The sequence below is a fragment of the Amblyomma maculatum genome, chromosome 10 (genome assembly GCF_055883805.1).
Source record: "Amblyomma maculatum isolate TAMU_Amacu chromosome 10, ASM5588380v1, whole genome shotgun sequence".
In the NCBI taxonomy this organism is placed as follows: domain Eukaryota; kingdom Metazoa; phylum Arthropoda; class Arachnida; order Ixodida; family Ixodidae; genus Amblyomma; species Amblyomma maculatum.
In genome coordinates this window covers 139,714,292-139,728,084 of record NC_139353.1, presented here as the reverse complement: position 1 = coordinate 139,728,084, position 13,793 = coordinate 139,714,292, and positions in this window count along the sequence as shown.

Genomic DNA, 13,793 nt, shown 5'->3' with positions numbered 1-13,793 from the left:
TCAATGCAGATCCCTTGCCTCTGACGATAAAATGTATTTATGGATTTTATGGATTTTTATGGATTTATGGATGCTTTATAGATTTTAGCTGTGAAAAACACAGTGAGGGCATTAAATCTAGATTTAACCATGCTATTCGATAAGCCGTTCAGCTCTAATTCCCTGCACATGGCCGCCGCCTTACATTTCGCTCTAGTCGGGCTAGATTTTACTGTCCTGAAGTTCTTGGCGCTAGCCTCTTCCGCTTTTCTCTCGTATTGCTTCTCCGCCAGCACAACAAAGCCTCCCTCCTTGTCTGATTGAAGCAGTCGCAGATGATTCTGTTGGAAGGAGGTAACCACTTTTCCCAACCCGTCCTTAGAACGACTAGTGGTGGTCCCACTCGCAGTCTTCATCAGCACATCCACTCCATCAAGCAGACAACGTTCTTGATTGTCATTCGTTGCTTTTCTTGCAATCTGCCGGTTCAAAGCGAGCAACTCATGTGCGGGAACACTTGATTCTTTACTTAATTTTGGTCCCTTATTTATAATATCGCTAACGTACCCAGGAACAACAACGTCATCAATAATTGTCAAATTCTTATGAGTCAAATCTCTCTTTTGCTTGGGGTCGAACATAACACTTGGTTCAAGGTCTGTGTCCATAGGGCCTGTGTCAGATTAGCCGCGAGGCGATTAACGGCACGCAGCGTAATCTCCGCAAGCTATCCAGGATCCAACACATAACATAGCACGCGCAACTCGTCTTGACACCTTCTAACTTGTCGCCACAGCTTGGACCTCAAAAGCTTCAATAAACGCTTCAGAAGACCCCAGGGGGGACGCAGAACTCCGTCGGCACCAGAACAGACGCAAAAACTGCTAAAAGCGTCCCTTTGAAAAAATAAGGCAAGCCTCTTATATCTTTCGTCGTTGCGCTTCATGTAACCAAGGAAATTAGAAAAGACGTTATGTTAAGTCGATAATACCAGGGCAAGTGTATTGTTCAAACGCTGATGTTTTTTTATCAGGACTCTCCCAGATCTAAAGACTAATCTTCTTTCATATCAGAACAAAATACAAATCTAACCTCTGAAAAAACCTTCCATTCCTATCAACATCACCACAAATATGGATATAAAATCATCTTCCTAGTCCGGAATAAGGAAGTCCATATATTTTTCAGCATTAATTAATTGCCTTATAAGCCAATTGGGCAGCAGTGTTGTAGTTCAGAAAGCCACGGTATAAGATGTCTTCTGAATGGTAATCAACTGATGTTATTGAAGGTTCTAAATTAAGACGTAAAACATTTTATGAGAAGCCATCTGACTCTAGCTGAGTAATTTATTATTCAGTACGGTTTGTCGTGATTACTGGCACTTGGAAGTTAGCCGCATTGAATATTATCACGAAGACAGGGATTTATGGGTATCGGCAACAGGGGCAGATACACACAGTCAAGACAGAGGTTCCCGAGAAACGGTAACACGAAGACACAAGCTCAAGAGCTCACAGTCCCAGCTAGCCGAAGCGCGCGAGAGTCTCCAACTTCTTTGTCGTTCAAGCGCTACCTCGAACCGTCAGGTGGCATTATCCCCCCCCCCCCCCATCGAAAAAAACAACCAAAAAAAGACCGCAAGCTCACAGAAAACAAAAACTGATCCGGACGGCAAATACGACTTTCAGCGGGTAAAATACGGCTTCATGCGAAGCACATGCACCAGGTCAGACGAGCACTGACGACTAGAACTCGCTACAGTTCCGTCTGGAATAATCTCGTACGTAACTTCTGAGAGGCGACGCAACACTCTGTAAGGTCCGAAGTAACGATTGAGAAGTTTTTCTAACAGGCCTGGGCGCCGGACAGGTGTCCACACCCAGACTTTGTCACAAGGCTGGAACGCGACATAGCGTTGGCGGTCGTTATATCGGCGTGCATCTGTTGCTTGCTGTTTTGTAATGTGATTACGGGCGAGTTGGCGAGCTTCCTCAGGGTAGTTGGTGAATTCTTCTGCGTCAGCGGTAAGCAGCTGGTCGTCAGCCGCACATGGCAGCATAGCGTCGAGCATGGTCTGTTCATCGCGTCCGTATCCTAAGCGAAACGGAGTGAATCGAGTTGTTTCTTGGGTGGTCGTGCTATACGCAAATGTGACATAAGGTAATATCTCGTCCCATGTTTTATGCCGGACATCCACATACATGGCGAGCATGTCCGCTATTGTTTTGTTTAGCCGCTCAGTAAGGCCAATAGACTGAGGATGGTAAGCAGTAGTCTTTCGGTGATGTGTCTGGCTTAGTTGGAAAACTTCAAGAAGACGCGCTGTAAATGCCTTGCCACGATCAGTGATTACGTATGAAGGGGCGCCATGGCGGAGGACAATCTGCGTCATGTAAAATTGCGCCACTTCGGAGGATGTTGCACGTGGCACCGCCATAGTTTCCGCGTAACGTGTCAGATAATCTGTAGCCACGATAATCCACTTATTGCCAGCTGACGATAGAGGAAAAGTGCCAGGAAAGTCCACTCCAATTTGGTCGAATGGTGCTAGCGGTGGGGGAATAGGCTGCAGGAAACCCGCTGGCTTCAATGGTTCTGCAATCTTGGCAAAATCGGCAATGAAACGGCGATAGTACGCGCACAGGCCCAAAAAACGTCGGACTGCTTTCTTCGTGGTAGGGATGGGAAAATTGACTACAGCGGCTATTTTATCAGGATCAGGCCAGACACCGTCAGCGCTAAACACATGACCGAGAAAGTTTAGCTGCTGATATCCAAAGTGACATTTTTCCGGTTTGAGTGTCAAATCGGCCGAGCGAAGAGCCTCCAATACCGTTCGCAGCCGCTTAAGATGTTGGTCAAACGTTTCTGAAAATACGATGACGTCGTCCAAATAAACCAAACAGGCTTGCCATTTAAGACCAGCAAGTACGGTGTCCATCATTCTCTGGAACGTCGCTGGCGCTGAACACAGACCGAAAGGCAATACTTTAAATTAATATAAGCCATCGGGTGTTACAAAGGCAGTCTTTTCCCGATCACGCTCATCCAATTCTATCTGCCAATAACCACTTTTTAAATCAATGGAGGGAAAGAACTTGGCGTTGCGAAGTCGATCGAGTGAATCGTCGATACGGGGCAACGGGTATACATCTTTTTTTGTGATGTCATTCAGTTTCCTGTAATCAACGCAAAAACGCAGCGTGCCATCATTTTTCTTAACCAACACGACTGGCGAAGACCACGGACTTTTACACGGCTGAATAACATCATCACTAAGCATTTGCTGGACTTGCCTCGCGTTCTTTGGCCGAAATACGGTACGGCTGCTGTCGAATAGGTCGGGCATCGTCAGACGTTAAGATGCGATGCTTGGTGATAGAAGTTTGCCGGACTTTCGATGATGAGGCAAAGCACGGGGCATACTCCAGCAGTAAGGCACGCAGGTCGCGTTGTTGACAGACAGAAAGGTCACTGCTAACATCGATGTGGTCTATAACACTAGCAGTATCAATAATGTCAGACGCAAAACATTCAGAAACTTCCTTTAACAGTCCGCCGAAAGCGATTGCAGTAGAGCGATAGAGGTGGCGAGATTCATTCGTGAAGTTCGTGACGAGAAGCTCAGAGTGACTATTGTTGCGAATAATTAAGCTTCGAGCTGCACAGATGCCATGAGAAAATAAAAGCGAACGGTTACCTTCAGCTATTATCTGCCCGTCACGAAGCCCGTCGCACACAACACTCACAAACACGCTGGCGCGGGGAGGCACTGAAACACACTTGGCTGAAACCCGTAGGGCGCACGTACGTTGGCCTTCGGTGGGGCTAGCAGCCGCTTTCTCCGTTGAGAACGAGACTGTTCGCTGTCGGAGATCGATGATGGCGCCTAATTCCCGCAGGAAATCCACGCCGAGAATCAAATCACGAGAACATTCCCGGAGAACAACGCAGCTGACAACGAACATTGACGTACGAATCTGGACTCTAGCCGTGCACTGTCCAATAGGAGTAGTTACATGCCCCCCAGCCGTGCGTATTTGCGTGCTACACCATGGTGTCATAACCTTCCTAAGGTTCGCTGCCAACTTCCCACTCAAAATCGAAAAGTCTGCTCCGGTATCCACTAAAGCGCTGACATTATGACCATCGATGCACACAGGGATGTCCAGCGATAGCCGGTCTCGTGAACCAAATGCTGTCGTTTCTGCTCCAAAATCCATATCTGTTCTCATCGGGGGGACTTCTTTGTGCTGACATTAGCGGCTCCGCCCCCGGAGGTCGCTCTACTCAGTTTTCGCGGTGGGGGCTTGGCGAGCGACCAGGCGGTGCTCGCGGGAAGTCACCAGTTGTTGAAGGGGTTTGCCGACGTGGGGATGGAGACCTGGATTGTCGGCGCGCCATCCGGAGGCTCTCTTGTGCGAGGATGTCTCCAATGTGACGAGGTAGTTGTCCGAACGTGCGTCTAGGTGCGTTGGTGTAAAAACCCTCCGGTCCAAGTTCCCGGTAAGGGCACCACCGGAAAATGTGACCAGGTTGCCCACAGTGGTTACAAAGGCGGCGGCTCAGAGGGGCCCGCCAGACGTCCGGTCGTCGAATGTGTTACCGCGGTGGCCGCACGTACCGCGTTGGCTGCTGTACAGGAATGTATTGCGTTGGCTTCTGGACGGGCATGCACTGGGTTGGTTGTAACTTAGACGACGGAGCTTGGACGGGAACTGGGCGTCGGAGATCGTCAGCGTAAGTCGGACGAGGATAATCAAGAACAGGGTACTTTGAGCTTCCGCAACATGCAGAGATGGCTGCGTGACTTGCTGAATCTCTTCGCGGATCATATGTGCGATAGAATCACCCCTGGGTTGGAAGGTGCCACAAGCCTTCTGCGGTTCCTCGCGTACAATTGCACGAATAAGATCTCAGAGGTGTTCAGTATTGCTTACAGCACCTGTAAGAGGCTCGGCAGCAGTCGTAGCGAGGACTGGGCTGTCGTAGACAGCCGAGCGGCGCTGGTTTAGGATCTTTTCCATGGTGACCGCCTCTGTTAAAAATGAGGTAACTGTAGTTGGTGGGCTACGTACAAGACCAGCAAAAAGCTGTTCTTTAACCCCATGCATCAGGTGCCGCAGCCTTCTCTCTTCAGACATGTTGGGATCCGCACGTCGAAATAGTTTCGTCATGTCCTCAACATACATCATGACGGACTCGTTTGGCATCTGTTTTCGAGATTGCAGAGCACGTTCTGCTCGTTCGCGCCTATCCAGGCTGACATACGCCTCTATGATAAGACGGCGGAACTGAGGCCATGATAATATTGTGCCTTCTCGGTTCTCATACCATGTCAAAGCATGGTCTTCCAGGCAGAAAATGGCGTTCCGTAGCTTTAAGTTGTCGTCCCACTGATTAAAGGATACGACTCGTTCGAACTGAGTTCGCCAATCCTCAACGTCTTCATGCGCAGTGCCATGGAACGATTTCGGCACTCGGGGGCTTTGAAAGTAAACAGGAGTACCTTGCATGACCGACGTAGGGATTTGCGTGGCTGGCCGGAGGCTCGTTGTTGAAGTGGACTCCAATGGCCCGTGTTCGGGAGGAAGGCCCAGGTTCCTCCGGCTGACGCGAGGAACTGGCGTGTCCACAGGCAAAAGCTTGGTGTCGTTGGTTCGCGGAGGGGTGTGCGACATTGAGAGGACAATTACCCAGCGGCTCCACCAAAACTGTCACGAAGACAGGGATTTATGGGTATCGGCAACAGGGGCAGATACACACAGTCAAGACAGGGGTTCCCGGGAAACGGTAACACGGAGACACAAGCTCAAGAGTCCACAGTCCTAGCTAGCCGAAGCGCGCGAGAGTATCCAACTTCTTCGTCGTTCAAGTGCTACCTCGAACCGTCAGGTGGCAATATTGTCAAGGAGAGAAAAGTTCTTCCCCAGGTTTTTTATTGAGTGACTAATACCCACGACCAAAAAGAAAACTCTGGAGCGTATGATGACAGACCCGTCATTACTCTCTACAGCTCTCTGCTTGAAGTCCGTTTGAAAAACGCTTTGGGTTTATATATTCGGTCACTTGGACATGGAAACAGTATCTGGCTTTGCTGCATATTTAAACTGTGTATACCCTTTCTGGCTTACGTGCGTTAAAAATAGTACATTGAGTGAGTCATTTCGTCTTATATTATATTTATATTCCCTAAAAGGGAACAAAAACATACCAGTAAAATATTGAGAGATTAAGTGTATCTTAGTGGCCAATTAAGATATTCTCGGATGCACTGATTTAATCGTTATGTTTTATTCGGTTCCACTTCCTTTATATTCTACATGATGCCTACTAACGAATGTTAATGTTACTTCTTTTTATTTCAACAATTCCAATTCCTTTAAATGAGCGAAATATGCGTTGTAAAAAGCCCAATGTATTAATTAAGCTGTAAACCAAACGTCTAAGCAGGGCATAAAAGAAGCTGAATTTAATATGCTCTTTCTAGAACCACTCCTTTCTTTACATGACCACTCTGACTGTCCTGACACTTCAAACATAAAGTGGAAGTTAATACACAAACTAAATTTCATTTGGAGGCTGGTAAGTGAAAGAGACAAATAGATTTTAGAAAGCGCACCAATAAAAAATTCTGTCGATGCACCTTGTTCAACACTCATCTATTTGGCTAATTCAGCCTAACCCTTACCAGCGCTAAACAAGGAAAGCCATAGTGAAAATTATGTGGAGGCATCAGAGTGGATCGCGTCCAGTTAAAGAACGCTCTTTAGTTATTCTAGATGAGACCTCAGTGCACGCTTTAGAACATGTTAAAGGAAGCGTTGCGGTAGGAGTTTTAAATTTATGTCCATTAATCTCGCTGGTAAGGATTGCTTGTCAGCCCTGGCCTTGACACATGCTGATGGAAATATATTTCTTGCAGAGGAAACAGATTACGCGTCCAGCGCTGCTCGTAAGACAATTTCTCCTTGTCTCTATTACAAGCTCAAAACTCTTGTGGCTCGAAATATTGCCAGCATTGACGTTTTTACCTATTTGTTTCCAGCTGAACACACATTAAGGTAAGGATGTCGGCGTCATCAGCATGTGCGAATTACTATTGAACATCGGAGAATTTTGTGCACTGATTGATGCCAATTCAGAATGGTGCACCAGATGCACTCTTGAGATATAGTCTCAAATACGCAGAGCGGTGTACTGCTATGCAAGCGATGAGAAAAATAGAAAGAACCTTAAAAACGCATATTCGATGTAAAATATTAGTTATCACTTAAGTTACACGTTCAACTCCACGTTGCTAGCACCTGCGGCTTAGCTTGCCCATCGTGAATCCCATACATGCACCTTTATTTACGTAAAATGAACTCACTTGCTCATTTTGCCTGAATTTATCACACAGATGTTTTTGCTAATTGCCGTAAGCTACTATATTATTACGGTGTTGGAAACCAGTGAAACGAGAAGATAGCAGATGCCGATCGTATGGTTTTAAATAATGGCAGCGGGCCTATAAAGCGAGTGCTTCTGCCCACGTCCCTGCTCCCTTCTTCTTATCCGCAGCACTATTAGAGGCTCTTATCTTGGTGGAGACTCTCCCCTCCTGCACTGGCGAAGTGGCCGCGATAACCACAAATGCTATTAATGCGCATGCGCAGGAGGCGTTCTGTAAACCGGTTTGTTTATGCTAGTGGGTCTCTGGCAAGCTAATTCTCGCCATTATGTAAAAGTTCCCACGGCATAAGTTAGTTCATGGCTTTAACCAAAGCATACCAACTTGCCTGCATAATGACCTTAAATTAACATAGCGGACGTGGAATCCTGTTGAAGCAACAGGCGCACATTTCTACTTCCGCCCCTCTTAACAAACCAACTGTCCGTTTATCAGCTCTTGATAACTCGGTCGTGTCATGCGGTCTCTTGGCATCACATTAGATACTTACCAATGAAAGCTCAGTCTTGTCACCTGCCCAGACATGGAAGATGCAACCTCGTAATTATCTACTCACAACAACAAAACCCGACACCACATAAAGGCAAAAGCTTTTAAAGGCTCATGAGTGCCTGTCGGGGCGTGCTGTGTACATGCATGCGTGCGTCAGCGAGAACAGTCACACTTCGAGAGATTCCGCGGGATGATGCGATTCCGCGAGGTTCTGTTTACTCTTAAACCTTTTAATTGAAGAGCTTTAGTTACTGGTATATACAATTATGATGATGATGACAATGTGACGTCATCACCTGTTTACATCATCGGTCAAGAACGGACAGGACATGGTGATTGAAAATCCACATTTAATAACCGGAAATGACAATATGATGACGCCTCGTCTTGTTATGATTGATGGCTTCACCAGGCGGTTCTAAAAGCTGACCCTACTGGGTATCCAATCCAGGCGTCCGTGCATTTCATTTGGCGCTTCCTCGAACGCCGCACCACAGAGCATGCAGAAGCCTACGCAATAAAGCAGGAATTTGCGGCGTTTGGAACAAAGGCTTTCACCTAATTAAAATTTAATGGTTCAATGTGCCGCTCTGACTTTGTTTTGTATAGAAAGGCCTTTTGAACCTATTTCGTTAAAATTTCTCTTTATCACTGAGGAATTAATGCCACGCTTTTTGAGAAATACACAATTGTCAGGGACTGCGACGTGACTAAACGAGATCACGAGCCGTACTGCTGCGGCTGGTAGCCTGTAAGGGACATTATCGAGCCTTGATTGGTCGGTATGCTGTATAATATCGCCAGGCCAGATGGCTGACCGATTTGGAAAGAAGAAAAATTCGGCAACTCCTTGATATTGTTACGAGGTGGCAAGCGAAGAGGGCAGCACAACGTGGCAATAGGGTGAATAACGATCTAATGGTTGGCCTAGCGCGAGGGCTCCTCTCGCGCCACTACCGATCTTCTTTTAACGCTTCCCGTGGCCACAGAGCGATCGTCCCGATCGGTTGGCTTGAAGTTGATGGTGACGTGACGGTGAGCATGTTCAAGGAAAGACAGGAGTGAATGACTTGCTTGCCACCACGATGTCTGATGCGTGGGTGATCCGCCTCCCCTGGAGCTGTACAGCCACCCGTCACCAGAGTCCATGGGACCGATGGCTCGAGATCACATCGGGTCGCTTGGGTGGGGGTTGCGTGTTCGTGTCCATTGGTTCCTTCGGGGCATTCGGGTCTTTCGGGTCCTTCGTCTCGGTTTTGGTTGGTCTGTCTGTTCTCCTTGTCTTTAGAGCCGGGCTGGGGGCTGGGCGGTGGTAGTTGGCCGGATCTGGGCTGGAAAGTCTTGGGCGAAGCTGCTTGGCGATGTTCCTGGGCCCTCGGTCGATGTTCGGGGCTTACACACGGCGTAAATGCTCCAAGGCGAGGATGGGGATGACGTACGCCGCACCTCCAACCAAAATGTTATGTGGTGACAAGCGGAGAGGACAGCACAACATGGCGATAGGGCGAAGGATGATTTAATGGTTAGCCTAGCGCGAGTGCTCCTCTCGCGCCACTGCCGATATTTTTCTTCATAACATTATGTTGGGGTGAGGTGAGAAACTACCCTCCGCTATTTTTTGACGTCGAGTCAAGCACACCTCTCCTGGACCACGCAGGCACGTTAAGCAAGGCTTAGGTGTAAGATGCACTTGTACCTATAAAGAGGTGAGTGCAAGGTGGATCGACAAGCGCTGACCACATATGGCAAAGGAGCTTACATCTAGTAGGTTGCATGGTCTTAAATTATACTCAGACATATGGTATTCAGCCTGGAGTAAAATATTCAGTATTCGGCGCAGGTTCGGTGGCAAATATAACGCGAATCTTTTCTGAGTTGTACAAATAGAAAACATATGTTATTAGAGCTCTCCGCAGCGACTTCGAGTAGATACCTCATTACTAATGACTCCTGGGACATCCTTGATGATTCAAACAGCACGAGTGCTGGAGATGGGCTTGAAAGATTGTACTGTAATATCTGCTGCGGCCTTTGTTCGCAAAAAGGGCGTAGTAGTCATCGCGTTATTGGCGCTAATTGCTGTAAGCTTCAGCCGTTTTTAGACGAACTTTGAGCACGCCGTATGGTGCCAAACGTTATAATACTGGCTTCAATATCAGCGGATTGAAGCGAATATTAGGCTGTGAGAAATTAGCTTTATGACCACCATAATACCGTACTCAAAGTACTTAGCTAAGTTCGGTGCGTAGAAATTTCAAAATAGACCGCCTCGAGATACGAAGAAATTTTGAAGGAACCTGAACAAAACATATCAGGTTATTCGGCACATTTCCCATTGGCCTACATGTAGGTGACGGTAGGTGAGAACTCTTAGGTAGTAGCAGATTTCGGCCCGAAATGCACATCAAAAATGAGTTTTTTAAATGTAAATGTAGATGCCAGTCATTATGTATTTGGTTCAAGAAGGTGACCGTAAAGCAGTACATTTGGAATGGCTTGCAGAACAGGTCTACCTTCATGTGTTGCCGTGTTAAGCGTTGCATGGCGTCAAAAAAGCAGGTGGTGCGCCAGGATGCTGACCAGACGGAGTTGCACCGACCGCGCAAAAAATGTTGAGATCTTGCAGATCAAATTACCTGAATACACGTATGCAGTAAGAATATAAAGACCGCTGAACCTAGACAGAAACGAGCGGATACCGCCTGAAAGCTCCCCGACTTCATCTTCATCTGCGCTTCTGGAGGGCATTTTGGTGCGGTAGGGATGAAGCCTGAGAAGAAAGCATTTTGGAGGGTGTTTTTAATATGGCTGGGTAGGCAGCACCCTAGCTAAGGTATGCGGTGCCAAGGTGTGTTCCGTAGCATTTGGAGTACATGTCAACATGCTTCACCACTAAATGACACAGAATGATGGGGGTACACATTAGCACTGAATCCGCAATAAATTGAACGGTTTTATATATGCTGTACATCAGGATGCAAAATGAAATAAATTGGTTTCTTCCGTGTCATGATTCATGGGTCGGCAAGTTAACCGAGATATGGAATTAAGTAGGGAGCATGTAAAGAAATGTTTTTACGCCTTAGTATGGGTAGCGCCTGAAAGCTATCAAGATACGACTGAGCAATACAGGTTTGCCGGATGTCACAACCGTCTGGATGTACATGGTCTCGCAGGCCAACCTCCTTGTCCTCGTTACCTATCAACGTATCCACGCTATAATGCAGGTTTTAGCCAAAACGACTGCTATCGCTACCTTCTGTTATCACAACGCATTTGTTGCAGAATTGTGGTTACCATGAAGCTCGATATTTCGCGATGTCATGGGGCTATGTCGTCATGTTTTCATCGGCGACTAGACATTTCTCCGCAGTCGTCAACCATGGTGTCAATGCCAGCTTTCCTGCGACGCAGGTTTCTTAACAATATCGCCTTCGAACACTTTCTAATGTTTTTGAAGACACATCTTGAACGATGTCTTATATTTCAATATCAGCAAACAGCCAGATGAATGGAGGTACGCAGCGCTGAATAGATGTAGGCCTGATGCGTTCAGTAACAGTTCTTGCTGACGTCATGAATGAAAAAACATTATAATACCAAGGTCAAGTTTTATTCAAAGCTTACGATTAGTGCAACCTTTAACTGGCAGAAGCGCAATTTTCTAATCGATGGACGTAGTAACTAATTCTAGACGGTATGTGCATCGAATAAACTAAAAAACATTGCTACGTTTCACCTTAAGTAACAAAAAGATAGTTTTCGATTGGCATTTCACTCAGCAGGCTAAGTAGAAAGAAATGTGCAAGGTATCAGAAAAACTTATGCACCTACGCTTCTTTTTTTTTCAAGGAACTTTATTGACGAAACCAAATAAAATGTACAAACACTGTTTGGACCGATAGCTCAGTAGGCTAGTGGTCGGTTCAAATACAAATATTACTCTCAGGTTCAGCCATAGAGGATCAAGGTTTTGAAAGGAACAATAATGATATAAACGCAACATTACTGCTACAGTTGCATACATATGCAAGAATACAGCAAACTGCAAGTAAAATAAAATACCCACATAATTAGGAGTACCAAATAAAATCGACAGGAATAATAGTACTACAGTGAAGAAAAGGAGAATTAGAAAAAAAATATGGTTACAAAGTACAATAAAGTGCAAGCGAAGTACACGATACACTCACAAAAATTATTGCGCACACGTAATAGCATGTGCGCAACAACAAATAGCAGTGTAAAGCATGTTTGAAAAACTAGGCAACATATGTGAATTTCACTAATAAAGCGATTCAGGCAGAATTTGATTAGACTGGTAATATAGTTTACATGTCAATTTAAAATTTCTGGCAGCTTTTACCCCGATCGGCAATTCATTCCATATTTTAACACCATTGAACTCCATCAGTGACTCACCATATACATTTCTACATTTGGGAAAATTAAAATTACAGTTAGATGCCTGCCTAGTATTACGCGAAGGCTGGACAAATAGGCTTAATGGAAGGGGGGAGTTAGTGCTAACTATGTTGTTGATCACAAGCGCAAACTGTCCACTTTAATGTGGACATATGAGCGTTAGGAAGTGGCCTCTAGAAACAACTAAGGCAATCTCATATTGTAACCCGAGAAAACGCACTGATACATTCCAGTTTGTACAAGCCTTGAGCATTTATTTGATGCAGCCAGCATCTGTGGCGATGGCAGCGCAAACGTTCTTCTTGGAAGTTAATGTTTTCGCTCCCGACAAACTCGCAGAGAGTCGCTCGTAAAGCGAGAGTTGTGCGCTTGCCAGTAATTCAAAATACATTCTAATACCTAGTTAGTAATGTTTTCTTGACAACACGTTCAGAGCGTTTCGACAAGGTTTCTATTGGCATTGTGGAACCAGATATCTGCTGATATGCATTGATCGTTTTACCAACTTAGGAGGGTAGATATGTAGGTTAGCTGCTAATACATGGGTATACTAAAAGCCGCAGCAGACACCGGACAGATGGAAGTGACGACACAAAGACAACCCTGTGTTGTCGCCTCCCACTGTTTCGTGTGGGCTGTTGATTTAGTTATCCTGATGCCTAGTTTTAATTTCCGTGGCAGCAGGCGTTCGTCCTTCTAGACTTAATAAATTAGCTGTGGTTTAGCAACTGTGATTAAACCTGGACTTAAGCAAGAGCTATCTGCATGGCTACGCTTAGGGTCGGCTTGAAAGAAGAGACATTTTCACATAGCAGTTCACTCTTGGTTTAAGCTTTACGTATGCCACAGTGTGCACTAGCCGTTTTTACTGCGCAGCTCTTCAAGTAATGTTTGCTTTAGTCCTTGTCTTGATTGTCCTTGTCTTGATCACTGACGCCACGCAGCGCGTCGCCAAATATGTCTCCAATTTTCGGCATCTGCAGCGGTACTATTACAGTGATTGACGCTGCCTATCGTAAGGTCCACAATTGGGTACAGATGACAAATTCGACATGCTGCTTCTTGCCTGCGAAATACTTCACCAGATTGTTTATGGCCTGAAGATACTTTTCCACACTAAGACCGCTTTTATTGTATATGCAAAAATCAACGTCGCAGAAGTTCCTCAGAGTTGCGGCATTTTTACACATGTCTCCCCCACAGTGGTTACAATCAGCAGTATGATGTTTTGAAAGACCTGTTTCAATCAGACATGATGCCCCTGCTGGGCCTTTGTCACTGAAAAGAATCGTACGTCATGTATTTCAAGTCACCACGAGCCCACTAGTAACATTAACAGGATAATTTAAAACCGCGAATCAACAAGAAGCACATTATATGTTACAACGTGCGCCGACGTAAGAAGCGTTAAGGCCGTTTACTGCTCACATATATGAACGTC